Raw genomic sequence first — 23,798 nt, 5'->3', positions numbered from 1 at the left:
CCGGCCTGCCTCCCTCTCATCCCCTTCTGCTGAGGGCTAGGGAGCTGTGGGCTCTGTAAGGATGAGTTATGACAGCACCAGAGGGTGGAAATAGCAAAGTGCCCGAGTCCTTGTGACCCTTGCCAGGACATGGAATGCTAGCGAAATGACTCTGGAGGGCACCTGACCACTTCAGTCTGGCTGACACTCGCTACTGGGTGCCTCCTGTCCCCGTCACTCCAGCAAGTCCCTGTGTGTCAGCCTCACTGACACCTTCACCAGCTGTGGGTCACCAGTTGGTGTGGTAAAAGTCCTCCTATAAAATGGGCCCAGCAGCCCCAGGTCCTGGCAAGGTGAAGAGGCAAGCAGAGTGCTAGGCTGGCACACAGTGGGTCTTCACTGAGGACAGGAGCCCTCTACCTCTTCCCTGTGGTGCTCATTTGTCCCTCGCCTACCCAGCAGCTTTCACAAGCAGCAGACATAAAGCCCCTACTGTGTGCAGGCTTCAATTGCAGGCCCTGGGGACTCCGTAGGGCCCAAGGTGGACAGAATCTGCCTTTCGGAGACAGACTTGGTTGTAAAGAGCCTGACTGTGGTACAGATGGGTTCCTGCATCTAGATGTGGACTCAGGGGACAGTCCCTAGAGGGTAGGTGGGGTGCTGGGTTAAGTGACAGGAGCTGTGCTCCATGACACCTGCATGATGAAGCATCCTCACCTGCCCCCTGGAGCCTCAGGAACTCCTGGAGACCTCCATCTCTTAAGGAGGAGGAAGCGACATAGGCCCTGCCTTCTTTCCTGAAGCATTGGCTGGACCAAATGCCTTGAATCTGAGCCACAGGAGCGACCCTTCATAGGTGATGCTGGCTCCCTGACACAGAGCCCAGGCTTTGCTCAAACTCCGACGACAGGCCAGTCTGTCTTTCTGTCCCTGTTCTTTCTGAAGCCCACACCAAGAGGTGTACATCCCCCTCAGGAAACATATTAGCTCTATTAAGAGACACAGGAAGCCCTAGTTACCCCCACCTCGAAGGCTGCAGGAGAGCCCTGACCCCGGAATCTGAGTATTCCAGCTTCAGTGTCCCTCAAGTGGCCTGGGAAAGGCTCTCAGGAGGTTCTGAAGCCTGCTGCTGGAGCAGATGGGGTCAGGAGTACAGCAGAGACCAGCTAGCTGGTGGAAGTGGTGGTGCAGGAATTATTTATGGTGTGAACAGCAGCCTCAGGGACATCCCTTCTCTCCATTTGCTGTTTGTTTAGCTCAGAACGTCCTCTCTCTTAAGTTCATCTTAAGCCTCTCTGAGTTGGGAACTCCTGAAAGAGACACCTATGGGTGACTCAGCTGTGGGTGTCAGTCTCCTGCAAGACACATGGATGCATGTAACACAGCTTGTTTGTTGTAACCAGAAGCTTTTCTCCCTGCCCTCCAGTACCCAAATAATCACTCAGAGGCTTATATTAATTATAAACTGTTTGGCCCATGGCTCAGGCTTATTGCTAGCTAGCTCTGACATTTTTAATTAACCCATTTCTATTAATCTATATCTTGCCACATGGCCGTGGCATTACCAGTCTGCTGTCATCTTGTTCCTTGGGCAGCTGGATGGCATCTCCCTGACTGCCTTTTTTCTCCCTGTCTCTCTCTTGGATTTCTTGCCTGGCTATAACCTGTCTTGCCATAGGCCAAGGCAGCTTCTTCTTCTTTTTTTATGGTTTTTCAAAATAAGGTTTCTCTGTGTGGCCTTTCTCTGTGTAGTCCTGGAACTCACTCTGTAGACCAGGCTGCCCTCGAACTCACAGAGATCTCCCTGCCTCTGCCTCCCAAGTGCTGGGATTAAAGGCATGTGCCACCACCACCCAGTGGTAGCTTCTTTATTAACTAATAGTGGCAACATATATTCATAGCATACAGAAAGACCATCCCACAGCACTCTGTGCTGCCTCTCAGAGCCCCCATCTTCCTCTAGGGCTGGTATGTTGAGAGGTAGGCATGACTCCAGCATGTCTGAAGCCCTATTGTGTGCCCATGCGTGAGATAAATCTGTAAACATTGGGCTGCCCCCAGTGTCAACCTCTCAGAGGCTCACAGTGACCTGTGATCCCGCTGGTGGATAAGGTACACTCCAGTCTGCCTTTTAGGGGAAAAGACAAAGCTGAAGTGTGTGAACTTTGGCACGGCATTGGGACATGACTGGAAATGGATATCTTTTGTTCCTGTGAAAAACTGAATGCTGCAGAGGTGGGAAAGGGTGTGGCTGGCTGTTGGGCTTCGGGCAGTTCATGACTCGGTGAGCAGGGTCAGCTCTGAGCTGCAGCATGGCCTTTGGGCTACTGTGATGTGTAGGGGCTTTCCAGAGGGTGGGTCTTTAACGATTGGAAGTCTGTTCACTGCATAAAGTGGTCTTCCACAGGCTGGGGTTTGCAGAGGGTAGCCACTCACCTCCCATGGCATGTGGGAACCATACCAGGTCTGCTCCAACCAGGCCAACGTGGCTCTGGACAGACGCCCAGCTCACCAGCCATGACCCAAGCCCTACAAATCTCCCTCAAGGTGGCAGTTACACCGTCTCCCATCTCTGTTGTCCTGTCACACGACAGTGGGTCTCAACCTAACGCTGCGACCCTTTAATACACTTCCTCATATTGGGGTGATCCCCAACCACAAAATTATTTTCTTTGCTACTTCATAACTGTAATTTTGCTACTGTTAAGAATCATACTGTAAATACCTACATTTTCCAATGGTCTTAGGCGACCCCTGTGAAAGGGTCATTTAACCCCCTCAAAGGGGTTGCGACCCATGTGTTGGGAACTGCTGTCCCAAGGGAAGTGGGTCTCTTATAGCTTAGGACAGCTGCTGGAGGCAAGACTCGGGCACATTTAAGCAGGCTGTAGAGTTCTTCCAGAAGCCTTGACCCCCTAAAGCCACCAAAGCTTGCTGCAGGGGTGCCAGACAGGACTGGTGTGGAGGGAAATGGACACATGGCCTGGGGAGAGAGGGTCCCACGGCTGAGTCTCCCAGGTAGGAGGATACCCCAGCCACGAGGCCACAGAAGCCTTATCTGCATCCCTGGCCCTCGACAGGCTCCTCAGCCTCACCCAGCCGAGCCTGTGCAGCATCAGCAGCAACGCTGCCTGTCCGCTGAGCCTGCTGCCTGTCACCAGTCCCGTCCCCGACACGTCTGGACACCCGTCTGGCAGGAAGCGGCCCCCGTCCAGCCCCGTTTCCTCACGCTCAAGTCAGGATCTGAGGCTAAATCTCCGGTTGACATGCCACTGTAGATAATGCTTCTCGGTCCCTCCCAGGGTTATCCGGCCGCCGAGCCTCCCCTGACTTCCCAGTTCTACTCTGAAGTATGTCCCTGGGGTGAGGACACAGGGATGGTGGGGATCCTGTGGCGCCACTAGGGTCTGGGTGACAGGGAGATGGATCGTCACTCAGTGTCCTGCCCTGGGCCAGACACTGCCACCTCCCACAGCTGGAGCAGAAAACAGCCAGGAGGATGAGGCACAGAGGAGTGGCCGTCCAAGCCAGTGGGCCCTGCTGAAGGAAAGTGGCCACGTGGGATCAGCAAGGGCAGAGAGATGGGGAAGGGGAGAAGGCAAACCTGAGAGCCTGTGCGAGCATCACCCAGGTGTGCATCATTCATTCGTGTGCTCGTTTATCCATGCACATCTGTCACTCAGCACCTCTTAGTGAAGACACCTCTGCCAGGCTTGCCTGTCACCAGGCCCATGGCAATGGCAGCTCCTGCTGGTGGCTTCTCGGTGCTGGGCACCAGCTGATACCACTCACACAGGAGCTCATACTGTCCACCCAGGAGAAGGTGCATCTTAATCACTTGACAGATGAGAAAGTGAAACTCAGAGAGGTTAAGGGACTTGTCTAAGAACACACAGCAAGTGGGTAGCAGGTGCTGGACTAACTCCCGTTCCAGTGACAGATATCTTGTCTGCGTGCTGTCAAGAGACGAGCATGAGCAATTCTGTGAAGATCAGATGTGAAGGTGGCTGTCAGGGTTGCTAAGACTCACAGAAGGAGCTGGGCCCTGCCTACGTGCTGTCACAGCCTGGTCCCCTCCCCACACGTGTGTGACTGTGTGCTGCACTGGGACAGTCCGAGGTTGGTTTGGGTTGACTGGATTTCTTGCTCAGTTTGGAGAATCAAACCTTCTAAGATTCTCTGAGGAAGAGGTGAACAGTAGCCCACAGTGACTGCACCACCTTTCAGGTAAATTCTACAGAACCTTGCTGTGGTCCAGAACCCTGCTAAGGGGACATCCATCTCCCTGAGTTCACTCTCATCGTGTGCCTTTGGGAATGTAAGCTAGCTACTAAGCTAGCAAATTGTTTTCTTGATACATCTATCTACTGGATACCTGTGACTTGCGGGGGATGAGATCTGCCCATTACCTAACTAATGCTAGCAGCTCCCTTAAGGTGGGCAAGTCTGTGTAAATTCTTTAAGGTTTTTATTTATATTTGTTTATTTGTGTATAGGGGAGTGGATGTGGGCAGCACAATGGTACTGAGGCCGGAGGATGATGTAGGAGTGTCCTGCCTAATCCTCTTAAAACATGGTTTCTCACTAAGCCTGGAGCTAAACTGGCAACCAGCCAACTCTGATTCTGTCCCCTGCACATTCCAGGACTGGGGTTACAGGCACACCCAATCACCTTTTTAAGTGGGTTCAGGAGATTCGAGCTCAGGTCCTGCTGCTTGCTCAGCACGTGCTCTTACATCCTGAGCCATCTCACTAGCCAGAGACTGTATTTTTTTAACAAGGAAAGAGACCTCAAGGGCCAAAGTCTAGACAGAGTTAGTCTGTGAAGCAGGATTTACACTCAGGCCACAGCTTCTGTGCCCATTGGTTCTCCTCCCTGCCTCACAGGGTCTGGACCAGTTTTACCTTTAGCTTTGGATGCTCTTGTTACTTTTTTAGTGCTTGTCTCTTGATCACGCTTTCTCTTCTGCTTCAGTGGGCTCTCTAGACTGTGCTGAGCACCTACTATGTGCTGAGTTCCTACTTTGTGCTTAGGCCAGTGCTGGGTGGTGAGGAGGAAAGAGCAGACCCCCACTCTCATGAAGTGCACAAGAGCTGATTGAGAAAACTGGCATGTCAGTCAGCTGCCAGCTCCCTGGTGTGGGAGGCAGGATGGAGGACAGATGACGAGCCTGTGGCAAGCCCCTCCTTCACAGTGGACATGCCAATACCATCTTCCCCCGACAGTGGGCAGGACAAACAGGTACAGGGTGCTAAGCATGATGCCTGGTGCATGAGGACCTGGTGCCTGTAGAGATAATGCAATGACTACAGCGTCTTCCTGGAGAAATAATGGGATTCTTTTGCTGCAAGAAGGTTATTTTATTGGAAATTGTTTCCAAGGCTATGGGTGTAGCTCAGTGTGGGGGTTCTTGCTGAGTCTCTGCAGGGCCCAGGTTCCATCTTCAGTGTTGCATAAAAGTAATGATTTCTTATTTGTGTTTTATATGTTATTGTTTATAAGCCATGAATGGAGCTGTGACAGGTCAGAACAGAAGCAGCCCTGGAAAAACTGGCCATCTGGTCAACCCCTCATTGCACAGACTCAGTGGGAAAATTCACAGCCAGCTTGACACAAATGTGCAGGAAACTGAATATCTGTGTATATGCATATGTACGTGCATGCACACTTGTATTGGCACGTGTAACGTGTGTGCATGTGAATGAGTGCACTTCCGATGACTTTAATTTGCACCATGGCTTTAGTAACTTGTGTGCACTGTGGGTGGCAAAACAAAACCCTATAGGAAATGATGCAGCAAGAGTGAAGTTGGAAGTAAACACACATGTAAAAACGCTCCAAAGTGCTCAACTCAGTGTTTCTATAAAGAAAGCCACAAGAGTTACATGACTACATTGTCTCCTCAGTGAAATAACATGCAGACACAAATAACTTAGTGAATAAAGGTGGCCAATTATTGGGGTAATTATTCTGTGTCCCCTTTGAGACTGTTTGTGACTGTCAGGAATTCACCTTCCATGGGAATAGACATTGTTCAGACTCTAATTCCCTAGCCAAAACCATTTCATGGAACCGGCCTGAAGGAGTCCTAGTGGGCAGAGCCAGGACAATCTGGGCAATGGGACTGTGCATGTTTGCTGGGCTGAAGCCTGAAGAAGAAAATAAACCCCCAACAGTGCAGGCTGATATGAAGGAAGGAACAGGTCAGCATGAGTGGTAAGTCGAGGGAGAGGTAAGGTCCTCTGCTGAGACACAGGGAGGGGAACCCTGGCTCTGGGGCGTGAGACATGCTCATGGCTTTGTTTTCACGTATAGAGTGAGGGAAGAGGACTGAAGAAGACTGAAATGCAGCACCCTGGGTGAGGGGTTGAGGTCAGTGCATCAGACAGGCTGTGTCCACGGTGTGTGGTAAGAAGGGCTCCTGCCTCAGCTTGACTTCCTCTTAATGAAGAATCGGACTGATTCCAAATGGGAATGCTACATGGAACACAGCATCACTGCTCCTCAAAATCACTACGGACTGAAAGAAGGGACAGAGGGAGGGAAGGAAGGAGAAAGGAGGAAGAAAGGAAGAAAGGAAGGAAGGAAGGAGGGAGGGAGGGAAGGAAGGAAGGAAGGAAGAAGAAAGGAAGAAGGAAGGAAGGAAGGAAGGAAGGAAGGAAGGAAGGAAGGAAGGAGGGAGGGAAGGAAGGAAGGAAGGAGGGAAGGGAGGAAGGAAGGAAGGAGGGAAGGGAGGAAGGAAGGAGAAAGGAAGAAGGAAGGAAGGAAGGAAGGAAGGAAGGAAGGAAGGAAGGAAGGAAGGTTGAGACACTGTCACAGAGTCACAGAGCAGGGTAACCCAAGAAGACATGACAATCACACATAGGTGGTTCCCTAGATGGAGTCCTGGAAGAGAAAAGGATGTTAGCAGAGAGCTGGGGAAGTCTGGATGAAGCCTGGAGTTTGTTTAGGGCAGCGCCTTGATGCTAGTTTCTCAGCTGTGACCAGTGTACCAGGCTAACAGGAAATGGTAACTGGGAGGAAATGGACCAGGGGCACCAGGCAACTTTCTACCTGGTCTCTACAGCATTTCCATAATTCTAAAAAGTTCATAATAACTTCCCCTTCTCTAGAAGCTTCTAAAGGTGCTTTTGGAAAGACTGAATAAGCATTGCAAGTGTCAGGAAGGCTTTTTCCAGTGGTGATGTGGACTCAAGAGATAAGCAATTCCCGGGGTTTGAAGAAACACGGAACCCTATTCATATAAGGGAAGGCATCCACGATGCCAATGCTTATGCTTCTGGGTCTCACCCATCTGAAAGCGGCATTCTTCAGCTCCGGTGTTTTACTCCACAGCAGTGAAGCGACCTGAAAACAAAGCATCTACCTACACCCCTCAATTCTGTGTTTCCACAGACAACATCCCCTTGGTGTTTCCCCTGGGTGTGCTCTAACTATGAACTCTTCCTAGACCTTGGTGAGAGGCTTTCTGCCTCCAGGAAGATCCTTGCCATGAGTTAGGTCCAAATGTTGTCAGATGCATGGAGAAGGGGCTATACAAAGGCATCAGAGATGGCGGTCCTGCCTTCCAGGTTTGTGATGAGTCCCTGCCCCATGGCTGGTTGAGGAGATGCTTCGCAAGGCCCAGGCCACTGCTTCCCTGTCGGCCTGGGCTCAGATCCTGGCTCTACACCTCACTCCTGTGTGATCATAGGCTCGAAGAGGCTCCTACCCATGTGAACCATAGATGTAAGATGCCTCGCTCTGCAGCTGTGGTGATGATGAAATCTGAATGTTCCAAGGGTTGGTGGGTAGGAGTCTGCATGTGTTGCATCCTCCTTTCTCTCTGGGCAGCCTAGGAAGTCGGCTCTGATATCTGCCTAGCGGCTGAGCTCCAAGCCTGGGTCAGGGGAACACAGCTCATGGAGACAGCCATGGTGTGAGATGATCATTATTTGCATTATTTCTGCCCCCTACAGTGGCTGCTGGCAACCACATCCAGGTACGCTGTGTGGTGAGAACTCGGTGGCCCCTGAGGATATCCCTTCACCTCCATAAATCCCACAGGCATTTTCCTGGCCTATTCCTGCATAACCCTCTCTACCTTCCCAGCTTGGCAAACGAAAGTGAGTTGAAAATGTGTCACCCCTCCATAGCAAGTCACCTGATAGGGCTATGTGGGGGGATGTATTATCAGAAGATGGCCCCTGTGGTCGGTCATGTTTTCTTGGGCTCATAGCCTCCTGAGTGTTCAGGCCTCAGCCTGTCCCTGAGCCAAGGGGACTGCTCTTGCTTGCTGTGTTGGGGAGTGCTCTTTCTGCCAGGAATTAATGATGTGGTGAAAACAGAGTGTTTCAGAACCAGAGTGGAGCCAAGGGAGAGGCACCACCCTCCATTAGGGATGGAGCCAGAGGGCAATGGAGGCTAAGAGGTGAGCATGGGGCAGGCTCCACCCTATTAGCTCACCCTGGGAAGTATGGGTCCCAGAGCCACTTTTTCAGTAATGTCTTGTCCCTACAAAGTCGCCGAAGCTCTCAGAACACCCCTTGGTGTGTCGTGAGAGTGGCCGTGGAAAGTACAGCTCTGGCTGGCCTATTGCTGTCCAAGGAGGCGTCAGCATGGTGTGTTGGCCGTCCTCAGGGTCCACTCCAACCTGCCTCCACCACCGCCTGTCCAGAAAGAGGACTGCTGTGGTATCCCAGACCTCAGGAGAACCGGTGAAAGCCGTTTGTCCCACACCCTGGGGCTGCCAGCATGCACAGAGGACTCATGGAGGTCAGTGGGCCCATCCAGATCCCCAGGGTCATATGGGTGCTGGCACAGCCTTGGTGGCCCCTCCCATGGACTACAGCGTTACGTAGTTTCTCTTGTTGACTCTTACAGCAATCTTAAAGGTAGGTGCCTCTTTCCTTCATTCAGCAGGAAACTGAAGTGCAGAGAGGGCCTCCAAGGCCACTTCCTGTCAAAGAGCCTGAACTTGAACCCATGAAGTCTATAAGCTGGTGGGCGAGAGAGACACAATGATGTCAGAGGGGCAGTGACACGGAGCAGGAATGTTTGGCTCTGTTGTGCTACAGGAGGGTGGGATCATCAGGGTTCCACAGGGATCCCAGCCAGGGGACAGCTGATGGGGAGTGGCAGGGCAGAGACCGAGCTTGGGAGAGCAACATCAGAGCCGCAGTGTCTGGTCATGATTTCACTATTAAACGTCCTCCACAGTCTCATATTTCAAATGCTTCATTCTCAGCTGGTGGAGCTATTTTGGAAGGTTCTGGAAATCAGGGCAGGGGACTTTGCTGGAGGAAGTCATCAATGGGAGTGGTTTCTTTGAGAGGGTGTCTTATACCTGGTCCCTCCTGTCCCTTTCTGTCTGCCATGAAGAAGCTCTTCCTTACACACTCCCATCTCCATGATGTTTTCCTCAGGCAGCTATGAGCTAAGCCCCCTGAGACCAGGAGCCAAGACAATCCTTCTACCTTGTTTTAGTTAGGGTTTTTACTGCTGTGATGAGACACCATGACCAAAGCAAGTTAGGAAGGAAAGGATTTATTTGGCTTATATTTCCACATCACTGTTAATCATTGAAGGAAGTCAGGACAGGAACTCAAAACAGGGCAGGAACCTGGAGGCAGGAGCTGATGCAGAGATCATGAGGGATGCTGCTACTTACTGGCTTGCTCCTCATAGCTTGCTCAGCCTGCTTTCTTACAGAACTCAGGACCACCCAGCCCAGGGATGGCCCCACCCACCAAGGGCTGGGCCCTCCCCCATCAATCACTAATTAAGAAAATGTCCCACAGGCTTGACAGCCCAATCTTATGGAGGAATTTCTCACTTGAGGTCCCCTCCTCTCAGATGACTTTAGCTTGTGTCAAGTTGACATAAAAACTAGCCAGCACATTCCCTTAAGCTGTTCCTATCAGCTAGTTCATGGCAGTGGTTGACCATACCCAGTGCCAATAGTGACTTTGAGACTGTGACCCACAGGCCTTGGGGCAGTCCTGAGACCCCTGCCAGGCTTGCTTGGCAAAACTCTTTCCAAGATGAAAGCAGGCCAGCCTTTGCCTTTTCTCGTTGTGCTGACTTTGGCAGTGATGGTGCAACAGCAGCAGCTGGTGGAACTGCAGGTGCCCAGGTGTGAGGTGAGGAGGACACTGAAACAGAATGGCGGCCACCACAGCCGCCACCACAGCCGCCCCCACCTCTAGCCAAACAGAAACTAGAGATGCCATTCTGTCTGTCCTCGGAGCCCTACTCTTCATGAATTTATTAAATTCCACCTCTTAGTGACCTATCTTTGTACCATTCCCTGTGAGGAACCTGGGAGGGCAGGTGCAGGGTCCCCAGTGCCAGCAAGAGCCAGCTGAACAGGCTTTCTGCGTGGAAACATTTTTATTTCATTTATTTATTTATGTGGTGTGTGTGTGTGTGAGTGTGTGTGTGTGTGTGTGTGTGTGTGTGTGTTCACTCTCACATGCCAGAGCATGTGTGTGAAGGTCAGAGGACAATTTGTAGAGTCAGTCCTCTGCTTCCACCATGTTGTGGGTCCTGAGTGTTGAACTCATGTTGTGGGGCTTGTCAGGAAGCACCTTCAGCCTCTGAACTGCCTTGCTGTCTCTCCGCACAATCTCAGAACAATGGTGAGGAAATCATGGCTGCTCGAAAGAGACATTTGCCAAAAGATGAAAGAGTTGAGTCTATCAGTTTCTGGGAAATAGTGGAAAGTCATCGTGACCAGTAAAAACTCAATTTTTCAAGGGGAGTATGGTAGTTTGAACGTATTGGCCCTCATAAGCTCATAGGGAGTGGGCACTATTAGGAGGTGTGGCTTTGTTGGAGTGACCTTGTTGGAGGAAGTATGTCACTTTGGGGATAGGCTTTGAGGTCTCCTTTACTCAAGCTTCACTCAGTGTGACCCTCAGACCACTTCCTGCTGCCTACATGTCAATATGTAGGACTCTCAGCTCCTTCTCCAGCACCATGCCTGCCTCCACGCCATGATGTTGCACCATGATGATAATGGACTAAACTTCTGAAAATGTAAGCCACCCAATTAAATGTTTTTCCTTTATAACAGTTGCCATGGTCATGGTGTCTCTTCACAGCAATAGAAACACTAACTAAGACAGGAAGTTTCAATTTTAATAAGTTTGTATTCAGAATCATGAGGCTTCTGAATACTTATAGGCTTTTAAGAAGTGAGTGGGGTGCTGGATGTGGTAGCATAAACCTTTAATTCCAGCATTTGGGAGGCAGAGGCAGGTGGATCTCTGTGAGTACAAGGCTAGTCTTGTCTACATAGTGAGTTCTAGAACAGCCAGAACTACACAGTAAGACCCTGTCTTGAAAAAAAAGAAAAGGAAAGAAATGAGTCTGGTCATATTAATGATGAGAGCGTTTTGTAACATGCCACGCTCACATCAGCATTTGGAAGATTTGCACATCTCAGTGAATCAGGATCCCTTGAGTGACTAAGACATGAGGCTGGGACACCATTGAAACATGACAGATCTGTGTGAAACTGAAGACATGCCAATGGCTTTTCACAGAACAGAGGGCAGGTTTCCTGGAAAGCTGTGTGTTAAGCTCTTAATGTTGGTGAGCTCACCCAAGTCAAAGAGCAGTGGAGCCCACCCCTACCCAGTGAGGGGGGAACTGGATATGTTTGCATACTTCCATCAGATTAACTCAGCAAAAGCCAAGGAGTGAGGAAACAGCCTTGACTATTTCTGTCTTAATTATCAAGTGAGACATTAAAGAGTCTTGTGAAGGTGTAAAATATGGTTGCTCTTCTCATTGTTAGATAATACAGGCTTTTTTTTTCTCATTAAAAGTATCTTTTAGTAGCACATTCAGACTTATTGAATTCCCATTCAGGACTTATTGAAGTGAATGAATAAGGACATTTTTTCCTTTTTACTCAGTATTCATTTACTTCTTCAGGCACAGTCTGACTATGCAACCCTGGCTAGCCTAATATCTGCATTGTGTAGCTCAGGCTGGCCTTGAGCTTGCTATGATCCTCTTTCCTCTGCCTCTGGGTATTGGGATTACACACAGGCACTACCACACCCAACAGTGAGTAAACATAATTTTCAATGTTTGGCTGGGTTTCTAACATGGGGAGTGTCTTGAGTTATGATCTTCTTAAGCTCAAGCTCCTGGGAATCCCTGCAGTTCCACAGAGAGGTGGGGGAATGGCAGTGTGTGAGAGCCTTGATTTGCAGATAACCTGACTGTCCAGACCAGGTACACAGGGCGACCATTTTTGGAAGTGTTGTCAATATTTTTAGGTTATCTGTTATTGCTAACCTCTAAGAAGTGAGACATTGTGGGAGGTCTTTAGGTCACCAGAGGTGTGCCCTCTGAGGGCACCGTGGATCCCCGTCCCTCTGTCTTTCACTTCCTGATCCAAGATGTGACTGCTTACTCAGACACACGCCCCTGTCATTGCCATTAACCCGGAAGCCAAACCAATGAGACCAATCGAGCCTCAACTATGTGCTACAAAGGCCACCCTTTACTTCATAATACTCTGCCTCAGGTCATTTGTTACAGTTGGGCAGGGATGACTAACAGAGATTTGGATTCTCATAGCTGATGCTGCCTGTCAGCTCTTCTTCATCTTGCCCTCTGGGTACAGGGTGGGTACATCCATGTAGACCTTTGTTTACCTTGGATCTAACGTCCATGTATTCTTTCTGGCGAAGGCACTACTGCTATTAACCGCAGTCAAATCCTTTCATTTCTTGTCCTTGCCTTCTCTAAGGAGTTGATAGTGATGGATTAGCCAGGGGAAACCAGCCAGGAACAGTTCAAACTCTGCCTGGAAATGCAGAAGTAGGAAATGAGACCATGTGATTAATGTGTTAGGATGTCCAACCTCCCAACCTCCCTTTCCTGGCACTGCCAGTTTTGGAAATCCCACAGCTGTTTGCCCTAAGCACAGGGAAAGCTGGTCACCCTACTTTGTACCCAACTCGGGACCTTCTACCTCATAAAGGGCCAAGGATTCCCCTTCCTGGGGCTCAGAAAAGGAAGACGAGCACTAGAGAGGTCTGTCTTCTGGTCTGAGAGAACTGGAGAAGGTAGAGATGAGGATCATCTGTTTGTCAAGCCAGAGAATCTGCAGGAGTGGTACTTGCTGTGGGCTATTAGGCCAGCTAGAGTCTGCAGACATACTTCCTACCTTCCTCCAGATTAGCTATGGACAGCTAGGTACAGACTAAGCCAGGTGCAGCCAGCCAGTCGTGTGCAGACCAGAGATATGAACATGCTGGGAAGAAAAGAGAACTAACGGTAGGGACAAAGGGTGTAGGTTCAAAATGGAAGGGTACAGAATTGGCTTCCATCCCAGGGAATAATAGGAAGTGGTCAGGGGGCCACTGTTACTCCAAATGGCCCACTTGGAGCAAAGGGTCCTTCAGAAGAGCTCAGCCCATCTGTGTCAAGCATGGTAGAACTCACCAGACCCATGAGCTATTGTCTCAGTCAGGGGCTTCTGTGGTGTCCCTGAGGCTGCCCCAGGTGCCCATGCTGGCCTATTGAAGAAGGCTGTTCTGCAGGAGCAGGCTGCCTTGACCCTGGCCTAAACTGAAGACCCCAACTCCTCCTTGCATCTAGTCCTTAAGAGGTTTTGCCTTCAACTCTGCCCCCTTGAAATATCACCCTTCCCCAGACCCCTGGGGTCTGCACCTGTGGGGAGAGGCCTCACCTGCCAAACTTCTTGTTGTAAAAGGGTGGGGGATGTAGCTCAGAGTGCTTGATGAACACACATGAGCTTGTGGTTTTGATTCCCAGCGCTGCAAATAACAAGCACATTAAAGGAATTCCATGGGAGTGTAACCCCAAACAAACCAGAGAAAAAACAGACTCTAGCGAGGGACTTCCCCCTGAAGCTGACATTTCCCCCTTGGAGATTCTGCTTGTTCTGAGCTGTGAATAACAATCCACATTCACCTCGCCATGGTCCCCTCAGCTTGGGCTTCTGTTGATACTGTGGCAGCCTGCCTGCTAGGACCCCAGCTGCCTTCTTCTGTATGTGCCAGGCGCAGAGTGGTGCCTTGTGTGTGAGACCCCCTCAGTCCTCAAAGCATCTGTGTCATAGCTACCTGTCACCAAGATCCAGTGGGGGGAGAAAGGGAGATATGGGCATGGAGCTCTCCGGACTTGGGGGTACACTGCGAATTATCGTCACATCCCCTCCCCTTTCTGTTAGCTCATATCATCTCCTTACACCCTGAGGATGTTCTGTGAACTCCATCCTTTCTGTCTCTTGTTAGAAAACAAACAGGCATCTAAGAAATAATAAAATAAAGACAATCTGAATAGGACAAAACAAACAAACAGAAGAAAAAGAGTCAAAGGAAAAAAACACAAGAAACATACATATATAGATGCATAGACACACATGTTTGAACACCCAGGAGTACCGTAAAACCACAAAACCAGAAACCATAATATATATTATATATATATGCAAAGGACCTGTAAGGTGAAAGAGAGAGAGAGAGAGAGAGAGAGAGAGAGAGAGAGAGAGAGAGAGAGAAAGGAAGGGAGACAGACAGACAGACAGACAACATTATGAGATACAGAATTTCCAGACATGCCATTGAGTTCACTGTGCTGGCTCTCTACTGCTGGGCATGGGGTTGACCCTTAAGAGTAGTTTTTTTCCTCCTTAGAAACTCCCTTGGGGAAAAAAAAAAACATTTTTTTTCATTTGGAGGAAGTTATCAATTGGAGACAGCATCTGGGATAGGGATGGGGGTGTGGGTCCACTTCTCTCAGCTCTAGGACCCCATCTGCAGACCTGTGCAAGCCCTGTGCTTGCTACCGCAGTCTCTGAGTTCATATGTGCATTGGTCGGGCTGCATTTGGAAGGCCTTGTTTCCTTGGTGTCTTCCATCCCCTCTGGTTTTTATGCTTTTTTCAGTCTCCTCTTCTTCAGGGTTCCCTGATCCCTGAGGGGAGGGATTTGATGGAGACATCCCACTGAGGGCCGAGTGTTCCAAGCTCTGCACATTGTCTAGTTGTGGGTCTCTATATTTATTCCCATGTGCTGTAGAAGGAAGTGTCTCTGATAATGGCTGAATAAGGTATGTATCTATGCGTATAGCAGAATGTCATTAGGAGTCATTTTATTGCTACATTCCTTTAGTAACCGTAGTGTTTGGTTCCCACCAAGTCCCAGGCCTATCTAGTCTTAGGTTCTTGGTCACCCAAGCAGTGCCAGGTATGGGTTCCATCTCATGAGTGGGCCTTAATTCCAATCAGAGAGTGGTTGGTTTCTCCCACAAGCATTGTACCACTATTGCCCTAGCGTATCTGTCAGGCAGGTCACCATTGTAGACTGAAAGGTTTGTAGCTGGGTTAGTTTTCACCTTTCTCCTCACAGAGAAAGGGCAGAGCTCACCTTATCACAAGGGCTTCAGAGCTTGGCCCCAGCTGGGTCCACCATCTCCCTGGGTTTGACCTCACTCAGGTCAAAGCTTTACTGATTTTTTTACTTTCTCAAAACTGCCAGCCTCACTCCAAGCATGGATCACCACAGGGCCTTTGCATATAGCCTCCTCCAGATGCCTGAACTTCTCAGTCTTTTATTTGCTTAGCATCTTTGCCCAAATAAACCCCTTCTAGGGAGAGGACCCTTACCACCAAGGCTGTAATTGTCCCCTTTCCAGCACTCCACACCACCCTTCCTTCCCTTCTTTTTCCTTATAGTCTGTGTCACTTTATAGTGTGCTGAAACACCCACTGTCACTCACACTATAATGTGCTGTGTTGGCCATGGCATATACAATCCCACCCACCATATGGTTATTCTGTCTGCTTATTTATTTGACTTGAGTGTCTGGTGCTGTTTTCTCCATCTAATGGCTGTGTCTCTGATGTCTGCAATCATGTTTGGAACCCAGGAGAAGCCCAGTAAGAGCTTGTGAGGTAAATAAGAGAGAGTTAGTTAATGTGTGGGTGGGTGCACATGTGTGTACAGAAGCACGTGTGTGTACATGTGTGACAATCAGAGGACAACCTTGGGTGTCATGCCTCGGGGGCCTTCCACTTGTTTTGTTTGCACTAGGGTCTCTCATTGGCCTGGAACTGTCCACTGGCAAGGCTAGCTGGCATGTAAGCTTCCCAGACCTGCCTGTCTCCACCTCCCATCCCACCATGCTGGGTTATAGCACAGGTTACCGCACTCCTTTTTTGTGCAGGTTCTCGGAACCAAACTCAGGTCCTCAATGGCTGGGAGGCAAGTGCTTTGCTCTCTGGATCTGGTGCTGGTCTCTCCTGTGCTGGGTTTTCGTGGAGTCATGGAGGTGCTTTAAGAAGGACCCTGGACCCCACTCTTCTCTGAGGAAGGAAGAGGAAGCATGGAATGTTGACAAGATGTCTCCCTGCCCCAGAAACCTGGATTTCTCTGTCACCCTCCACGTTCCCCACCCCTGGTGGAAGCACCCTGGTACCTGCCTACAGCAGATTCCTATCAAGCACTGACCAAATAGGCCAAACTTGCAATCAGGAGGGAGGGGTCTGGCCTATGGCACAAAGCTGGATCCCATCCCAGGGGTCCCAATGATCCCTTCTGTCTGCAGATTTAGCCCAGTGCAGCAGGAGGAGGGCAGAGATGTTCCACACCTCGGCCCCCGCTCTCTGGAGTTTATTGCCGAGTGGGGATCCTCACACAATACAAGACATTCACTGCTGGTGGCTTCTCTGGTGTTACAGAGGACAATGACTCCCTCCCTGAGCCCCTCATTCCAAGAAGGACCGCAGGACAGGAATGAGTGGGTGAGGTGGGGAAGGGGAGGGAGAAGCTCGGACCCTTACTTCATCCAAAACCTGACAGAATCTGTCTGCCTTGAAGAGGGGCCGCAGCCTCCACATTGTCTCAGGCAGACTTATCTACTTCTGAAATAGATCTGCTCTGGTGGGAGAGACAACAAGGTTGACCAGAAGGCTGATTAATATCCCATTAATTCTGCTTTGCTGGACTGTCCCCAACAAATACAACTGCATCCAAAGAAGAATCTGTTAATAAAGTGTCTTTACTCTACTTGTCATGTGAGAATGCAGCCGGACCCCCTGTGGTGGCCAGGGGCTGCAAAGGAGGGGGCCCTCAGGTCCAGCAAGTGGCTGGGATCAAATGGGAAAAATCTGAATTTTCCTGATAAAGCACTTTTGCTTTGCACCACTTGTAGCCACAGAAAAGGAGGACAAGGATAGACACTCCCATCTGCAGACCCCAGCCCAGGCTTCTGGCATTCTCCTGCAGCTAAGGGGCCCCATGCTGAGTGAGCCCTGTGAACCCCAGTGACTGGGGAGGGTCTAGCAAAGCCGGGACTACACAGAGTTGGGAGAGGTCCACTTGGCTGATCCCCAAAACTTCTTTTTGTTGTGCTTGGATCCTTAGGGGAAACATGGGCTGAACTTGGCTGGGCCCACTTGAAAGTGCTTTTCCTTGATGAAGGCTCAGACCTCAGCGCAAAACAAATCCCATTACACAATTGGATTCGAAGAAGTTCGGCAAGCTCCCGGCAGCTGGGCTTCTGTAGTGCCAGGGTCCAGAGTACAGTAGAATGGAATTCTCCCTGCTGGGGCTTGGTACTCATGGCATAGCCGTGGACCGAAGTCTGGCTTCTGAAGTAAGAGGAGCAGTGTGGCCCAGTGGTTGGAGCTCTGGGCTGACTCCAAGGACAGATGCCCCTGAGGTTTGTGCTGTAAGTGAGTCTGGAATACATGTCTTCAGACTCACAAAGAACAGTTGGGTACTTTAAAGTATATATATATACACACACACATATATATGTATGTATGTATGTATGTATGTATGTATGTATATTTTCCTGCTATTTCTCCCACTCTTTGCCTTCTTCCGGCTGCAGTCCAGACCAGAGCCCATCATCCACCCCAGGAGAGAAGCTGTGCAGAGAAGAGCAGGGGAAGCCCACTAGGATTTCCACTCTGACAAGCAGCCGGTGTTTTTCTCCGGGCTCCAGTGGACTGGGGTTGGCAGTGTTGTAGAGACTTGGACCCTGCACCCTCTTTGTCAGCTCCTGGGTGAAGCTCTGCAGAGCACCCACAGAAAGCCGAGCTCATACCAGTTTCAAGTGATCAATCACTAGGAACGCATCATCAAAGCTCTGTGCGTGTGTGTGTGTGTGTGTGTGTGTGTGTGTGTGTGTGTGTGTGTGTGTTTAATTACAAGAATATGTGGAGCCAACCCAAGACGTAGATCAGATTGGCCCAAGAATGGTGAGTCCCTAGGTGTACTAGGAGGGTGGACCTGTCGTCACCACTGCTTTTATTTGCCACTAGTATAAATTATGAAGTGACACAAGGTCTCATGAAACCCAGGATATCCTTAAACCGTGTAGCCAAGGACTTCAACTCCTGATCCTCCTGCCTCTGTCTTTGTCGCACTGAGATTATAGATATGTACCAGTATGCTCTGCTCTCTGTAGTGCTGGGGATGGAGCCTAGGGAGTCCTGCATGCTAGGCAACCATCCTTTCCATGGAGCTGCATCCCTAGCCCAGTTTTCATTTTCTAGTGGTAGAAACTTATCTTTGAACCAGCATATGCCTGGTGCACAAAGCTGGACCAGAGAAGAGCTGTTTGGGTAGAAGCAAAGAAGGGCATGACTCGTTCCATAAGCCCCCTCAATGTTCCCTCATGACATCTCCTCCAGGGACCAAGTTCCCACTTGTAGGCAGATGGGAGGGGTGAGTAGAGGGATAGGAGATCCTAAGCCCTGTGGGCAGGTCATGGGGTCATTCTGTGAGTGGTGGGATCGGGCAGGCTTCACTCATCATAATAGGCACTGTGCCCAGAGCTCACAAGAAGGCAGGTAGATCTCTGTGAGTTCGAGGCCAGCCTGGTCTACAAAGTGAGTTCCAGGAAAGGTGCAAAGCTACACAGAGAAACCCTGTCTTGAAAAACCAAAAAAAAAAAAAAAAATTTTAAATTGCAACTCTGTGTGTGTGTGTGTGTGTGTGTGTGTGTGTGTGTGTGTACGTGTGTGTGTGTGTGTGTGTGTGTGTGTGTGTGTGTGTGTACATACATGTGGAGGTCAGAGGACAACCTCTGGTGCTGGGGTTTTCCTTTAGGTGCTGTCTGCCTTTTTTGGTCAGTCAGGGTCTCTCACTGGCCTAGGGAGGCTAGGGAAGCCGGCAAGTAAGCCCCAGGGAACTGGCTGTCTCTGCTCCCCTAGCCCTAGCACATGTCATTATGCCCAGGTTTTTTTCTCTTTAAAGTAGGTTGCAGAAGATCAAACTCAAGTCCTTGTGCTTGTGAGGCAAGAACGTTACTGGCTAAGCCACCACTTTAGCCCTCAATTGCATTTTTTTAAGTCAGAAGGAAAATATGAACACAGTGATGCACATATTCATATGCATCAGCACAGATTGAATCCTGCTCTATATGAATGCAGTTGTGAAACATGCTTTTAAGTGTTTAGGTAGCTAGTGGGGGAGAAAGTACCTACAAAAGTAACAAGGAGGCTGAGAGCAGGGAGCAGAAGGTGGGCAAGGATGGGATGGGAATAACGGCCACCCGTGGTGAACGGTGGTGGTACCCAGCACCTTGCTGCCTCTGCTGCCCGCTTACTTAATCACGAGCTGAGATCACATCCTGACTTTGCTTACCACGCTGATGTCCACTATCTCAGCTTTTCTGCCACAGAACTTTCTACAAAGCCGGGGGAAGGGGAGAGGTGCGTGTGTGCGTTCGTGTGTGTGTGTGTGTGTGTGTGTGTGTGTGTGTGTGTGTGTGTGTGTGTGTGCAGGCTGCAGTAAGGGTAGACTCAACCTGTAGAAGCTTGCATCCTGGAAGAGCCTCTCCCAGGCTGTGGCTCATGGAGTTCATTTCCTTCCCATTCTGTTCAGCTTCGTAGGATCTCCTGGGACTGAGTGCAGGCTGCTCTTAGCGATAGTGACAATGGCCACCCACTGACTTGCCTTACTTCATCACTCCTCTCCTCTCTCATCTGCTAAACTATTTGCCTGCCCCCATGTCCCAGTGTCTTGGGTTAGGGCTCTGACTTTGGGCAAGTCCAGCCCCTCACTCTTACAGGTATGTTAGGAGGCAGTGACATGTGGGGTGTCTTTCCCGAGTTCCTCTAAAGGGAGAGACTGCCAACCCTGTATCTTCAGCCAGTAGGAGAAACTAGACTAAAGAGCAGCATCTAGCTGTGGTGAGGCCATCAGTGCTTATGGCCTGCAGCAAAGCCACCCCATACTGGGCACCAGGTCCTCCTGCAGGGAAGGCACAGAGGCCTTCGCTCACCCAGGGCACCTCCAATCGCTATGGCCAGAGGTGATCTCAGCGGTGGCCTCTGTGCTGCTGAGGTGGGAGGAGAGGGAACAGGAAAGCCTCCTGGGACATCTACCTCTGCTCAGGAAAGAGTTGGCCCCTGCAAGGAGCTGGGGAGAACCCAACCTTCCCGCTCACTCCAGCAGTCCCACACTCCTTCTTGAGTTCTGGGGAGGAGGTCCTGTTTGTACATCCCTGGACACGGGGTTTTCCTGGCATCCTTGACGGGTGCGCTCCAGGCCTTCTGGATCCTCCCTTTTCAGGATGCAAACAAACTAATGGATGCAGGGCCAAGTTCTTCTCAAACTTGAGGGGAATGGCCTGGCCATGTATTTCTGGTAAGCAGAGAAACTTCTAGGCGTAGTAGCAAGGAAGCCTTGTGGGCACCAGACTGCATGTGGGCAGAGGACAGATGCATGATTCACACACATCAGGGAGCTCGAGGCGAGAAGAAATCAAACGGAACACATCACTGGGATGATAATAAGAAACATTGCCCTTGGCCAGCATTGGAGTGAACCTGACATGGTGCTGTCAATCATAGTGCACATCAGTCAACAACTTCAACCGGCATTTTTCTGAGTGTTTCTGGTCCATTTGTCAATGACTGGGCAACTCAGCACCACCTGAATAGCATTTTAGAGAAAGAAAGACGTCCTCATTAAATATGTGCTAGTATTTAAAATGGGGCCAAACTCTTATGAGAAATGCAGGTCTATTGTTTGTTCTTCTTACAAGTGAGGAAATGGAAGATCAGAACAGGCCTGTCACTTGCCTGTGTCACCCAGGTCGGGAGCAGAAGGGCCACATGATCCCCAGGTGGCTAGCCCTGGCTCCAGCTCTTATTCTGGAACCAGGTTGTTACCAAGACCACTCGAGGCTGCTGCAGAAAAAGAATGGACCTGTACAGGACCTGAAGACTGGCCTGTGGGTTAGGTAAGTTTTCACAGAGCTGCTGACAGACAGCATCTGGAAGAATAGGCAGAGTTGACCGTGAGGATAATAGTGTGCTGAGTACACGGCAGAAGCCACAGGGTACGGACTGTGAGAATACATTGAAGGGTGGAGTGTTCCAGAAAGAGTGGCAATAAGATGAAAACAGAAATAACATGATGCATTCCAAATAAGACTCCACAAGACCCAACCTGGCAAGGCACCAGACGGTCCTTACACTACTCCATCGCTTCCATTCACCGCTGGTGTGGCTTTGTCTCTGCCTTCTGGTTTTAAGAGGCCTCAATGATCTCTATGGGCCTTGATCATCAATGGTCCTCACATCCAGGGCCTTCTATGTCTCTGTTGCTGCCTCTGATCATGTGTGGCATGTCTGTGGTGCTGAAGGTCATTACCAATACCTTTGTTTACTCTCAAGTGTTCCGGTCCAGACCCTAACTCATGCGGGAGACTCACCCACATCTCAGAAGGTTGTCAGTCTACAGAAAACTGAACCCTGGCAATGCTGCCCTTGCTAGAAGGCCCAGTGCACTGTCTCCCCTCATGAGGAACCTTCAATCCAAGACACATACAGACACATAGACTCTCTACCCACAGTTACACACAGAACTATGTACCACTGACATGCATGGACACACAGACTTGCCACAGAGAAATACACCATGCATAGAGTCAGACACATACACACTATACACGTCTAGAGAGACATACGACACGCCACAAGCACACCTCACAGATACTTCTGGGTGCATCTGTATTCACATACACATGTTATGATGGCTGTTTTTACTATCAACTTGCCACAACACTGAGTAGAGCCTAAAATGAGAAATTGTCCGGGTTGCTGTAATTGATAGGTGAAGCCCCATGCCAAGTGTGGGCAGCACCTTCTGGTCAAAGCCTCGTCATTTGCCTGATTCTTTCCCTGATAAAAGAACCATCATGCCCAGGCTTCCATTGTGGATTAAGGACCAGAGACTCTCCAGAACCTTCCAGGTTTACAGTACCAGATTGGGACTGCAGAGTCACTAGCCTCAAGGATCAAACACCTGATAGAGTTCTCTCAGGTGTGAGACAATTTACTGTTTTGACGTAGGCTGATATAATAAATTATATATGCATGTGTATATATATTTATGCATTGGTTCTATTCCCCCTAGAGAATCCTAATACACATGTATGTCACATGTCATGTGAATATATACACCTCCACTTAACATATTACATGCATCCATACAGAGATACCACACACAGAGACACTCATAAGCACACACACAGACATAGACACATCCCCATGGGCACACATAGACACACACAGTCACACAGACATACTATATACTATGCAGATACATACATGCCCCATAGACACGGATACACATACACTCACACAGACATGCATACCACACATCATATGGATACACACACACACACACACACACACACACACACACACACACACACGTACATACCAAACATACAAAAACATACAAAACACAAACACAAGCATTCACATAATACATCATAGTAATGAACATACATAGATTCTCACACACAGACACAAACATGCCATGTATATCCTATAGACAACACATGGACATACACACACATATGCATACACCTTACCTGCGACATAGTCTCTCTCTCTCTCTCTCTCTCTCTCTCTCTCTCTCTCTCTCTCTCTCTCTCTCCTCTCTCTCCCTTTAGTGTCCATAATATTTATAAGTGGTAGCATGCTTTTAAAGTTCAGATTTTTATGAAAAGTTTTCTTCCTTGCTGCTTAAAAAGACTCCTTTTCAGACTACCTGGTACACGGAACGACCCTCCTTAAAAGTTGTTAACCTGGAGGACTTGGTGAGCATGCCACCAGGATGACCTCTGTGCAGGTCGGTCTCAAGCTCTCTCACCCTGATTTTACCAGGGAAGCTGCCACAGCCCTAGGAGGCCTCCAGTTGAGAGCAGCTCAGAGGAAGTGGCTGGGCCTCGCTGGTGCCCTGCCTGTGCACAGCCCAAGTAGGCTTTCACCTCCTGCCCATCCACACTGGCCTGCAGTTTCCACTCTGACCACGGCCCGGGCCTGTAACTGCCCTTCACCTCCTCCAGTAAATGCAAGCCGTCAACATAGTCACTGTTTGATTAAAGTTCAGGGGTTTAATAGATCATTAAAAAAAAAAAAAAAACAGTCAAATTACTCCAACCCCGGGCCCAGCCACCTGGCCCGCTGCCCCTTGTGCATGGCCACGCTGGGCCAGGCCCGCCAAGGCCAGGCCGGCCCGAGGTTCCTGCCTATTCCCGGAGGACGCCTGCAGCCAGCGGGGGCCGGCATTCTCAGCTGCATTTAATCTGCCCTGAGACAGGCTGGCGATGAGGAGAGGAGAGGGGCAAGGCACGGAGGCTTTGTTCGCTGGGTAACCTGGAGCAGGGCCAGCCTGGAGGCGCTCCCTGGGCAGCAGAAGTCTGTTCCAATTAATCGTGTTTAACCATTCTAATCACACTTTAGCACATTAATCCTATTTTCAATCCAAAACACATCTGAAGCAGCGGCATGTGGGCCTTTTTACGGGAACCGCAAATCA

The sequence above is a fragment of the Peromyscus eremicus genome, chromosome 14 (assembly GCF_949786415.1).
Source record: "Peromyscus eremicus chromosome 14, PerEre_H2_v1, whole genome shotgun sequence".
In the NCBI taxonomy this organism is placed as follows: Eukaryota; Metazoa; Chordata; class Mammalia; order Rodentia; family Cricetidae; genus Peromyscus; species Peromyscus eremicus.
The sequence above is the reverse complement of the archived record's forward strand: the minus strand, read 5'-3'. Positions refer to the sequence as shown.